Source organism: Marmota monax, unplaced genomic scaffold (assembly GCF_021218885.2).
Source record: "Marmota monax isolate L192 unplaced genomic scaffold, Marmota_monax_Labrador192_F-V1.1 WCK01_AAM20220418_F8-fsc00021, whole genome shotgun sequence".
NCBI classification, from domain to species: Eukaryota; Metazoa; Chordata; class Mammalia; order Rodentia; family Sciuridae; genus Marmota; species Marmota monax.
Genome location: NW_026695228.1, coordinates 24,143,874 through 24,146,288, shown reverse-complemented (window position 1 = coordinate 24,146,288; position 2,415 = coordinate 24,143,874). Strand labels below are relative to the sequence as shown.

Genomic DNA, 2,415 nt, shown 5'->3' with positions numbered 1-2,415 from the left:
TTGGCTGCCAGGCCTTGTTTGCACGTGAATTATTCTGATCATAAACCGCCAAATAATAGTTTAGCTGCTTCTCTAAATCTGCAAATTCACCCATTCCCATCAACATCTCCAAAGGGGTCTCAAGATTCTGACTCATGTATCTCTCAAACTGCTCGGTACAAAAATCTGTCCAGTTAGACCCCCAGAGGAGGCAGTCACTGCCATTCAGACAAGCCCTGGCCATGGACACCCAGTCATTGGGCGGAAGGGTTTTTTGGCAAACTGAGTTGAGCAAGCTTTGTACAAATGGGAATTAGGGCCATAAGTACCACACGCATTTTTAATTCTTTTAAGGTTTTAAAAGGAATGATAGCGTGTATGCAGACACGCTGGTTTTGCTCGTTAACCCTGTTCAAAAACTGGAAGGAGCTGAAAAGCTGTAAGGTCACCATGGGGGTGACCAGGGTGTACAGGGTGGAGGTCAACACCCCTGTCCAGGAGGCGCGTGTCCCTGTGGAGCTGAGGTAGACCCCTAGGCAGGTTCCATAGAACAGGGAGACAACTGAGAGGTGAGAACTGCAGGTTGAAAAGGTCTTACAAATCCCTCCTGCTGTGGAGATCCACAGGACAGAAGCCACAATTTTAGAATAAGAGAAAAGGATCCCAGAAAGAGGGAAAAGCCCCATAATACCTGTCACTGTGTACAATATGACACTACTGATGAAGGTATGAGCAGGCGAGCTTGAGGACCTCAGGGAATTCACAGAAAGAGTGTGGGATTTCCACGTCTGTGCAGAAGGGGAGCCTCAGTCCATTCACGCTCTCAGGAAGGGCTCCCAGGACACTGATGAGCCAGCTCAGGAGAAGAACTGAGCACAGAGCTTGGGGCTCATGAGGACCGTGTAGTGCAGGGGCCGGCAGATGGCCATGAAGTGGTCATAGGCCATCACAGTAAGAAGTCCATTGTCCAGCAGTGCAAAAACAGTGAAGAAGCACATCTGGGTGATGCAGCCTGCGTAGGTGATGGCCTTGCTCTGTGTCTGGATGTTCACCAGCATCTTGGGGACGGTGGTGGAGGTGAAGCAAAGGGCAGAAAAGGACAGGATGGAGAGGAAGAAGTACATGGGCATGTGCAGGTGGGGATCTGAGATGGTGGCCAGGATGATGAGCAGGTGGCCAAAGATGGTCACCAGGTACAAGGACAGGAACAGCCCAGAGAGAACCGAGTGAATCCCTGGCTTCTCAGAAAGTCCCTGGAGGAGAAATCCTGGAGTCCCCGTGTGGTTTTCTGGTTCCCTGTAAAGTAAATGTCCCCAGGGGAGAAGCGGCATGTAGAGGAAGTCCACGGCCACCTCAGGACCCTGGCTGCCTGGGGCGTGGACCCAGTGCTCTAGGAGGCATAGACTTGGTGGCCTCTCCTCTGCTGTGGGTCACACTGGGGTTCCTTAGTGAAACTGGTTCCCTTTTGTTGCCACCACCAGCTGGAAATCCCAGTCACCAAACCTAATTTAGTCCCCAAAGCTGACTGGACCTAGGGGACTCCCATGCACCTGGTCAGCAGCCTTCCTGATCTCAGGTGTCTTAGGAATGACTTCTGAACTTCACTTTGAAATGTCCTGGTAATAACCACCATTTAGGTAAAATGTTAAAAGCCAGGTCTGTATAATTCCCATTATTGATGAAGAATCCACATTTTCTATAGGCTTGATTAATTTTTAATTAAAAAGTATAATGGACCAATTAATGAAGAAATTGAGTCACCCAATTCATCACCCAGAAATATCATCAGTAATTTTGAAATCTCACCTATTTGCAATGCATATGAATTATTGGGAATCTCATGGAAATAAATGTGCCAAAAAATTTTCCAAGTCTGTGTTAACCCTGATACCAAACCACAACTGCTTGTTCTGTAGAAGCCCTACAAGACAAAGCATCCAGTACTTGCATTAATTAGCACAAATAGAAAAAGTCACAAAGTATATTCATGCAGTGTCCACAAGGTATTCATGAAGCCTTTTGTCCAATCCAGATGTCCATTGGGACTTTTTCCTTCCTTGGAGGGGCATGGACCATAGTCACATAGGTCCTGACTTAAAAATAGCCTTTTTGTAAGTTTCTTAGCAAATATCTGCAGGTGCTGTTTGTACTCACTGCCCAGGAAGTGACCCAGGCCCACCTCCCTGTCTTCCTAGTCTTGTCTCCTATTCTTTACTTCTTACTTTACTAACATGTCTGTCAGGAAATTATCTGGGGATTAATTTTCTTGGCAATTTGGCCTCTACATTACTATGAAGAACTTAAGTGGAATATGGCATTCTGGGGAGCCTTCCACATCCTCAGAAGCCCACGTCCCACATAGAGCAAGGTCTCTTCCTTGTATGCACCACAATATTTTATTTTTATAATTTTTTTCTATTTATATTTTATTTTTTC

At 46.4% G+C, this 2,415-nt stretch overlaps 1 pseudogene; it reads right to left on the bottom strand.

Moving 5' to 3' along the window:
• Positions 1-233: 233 nt before the first annotated feature.
• On the bottom strand, positions 234-1,579 carry LOC124087724 (olfactory receptor 7A10-like; annotated as a pseudogene).
• Positions 1,580-2,415: the final 836 nt, after the last annotated feature.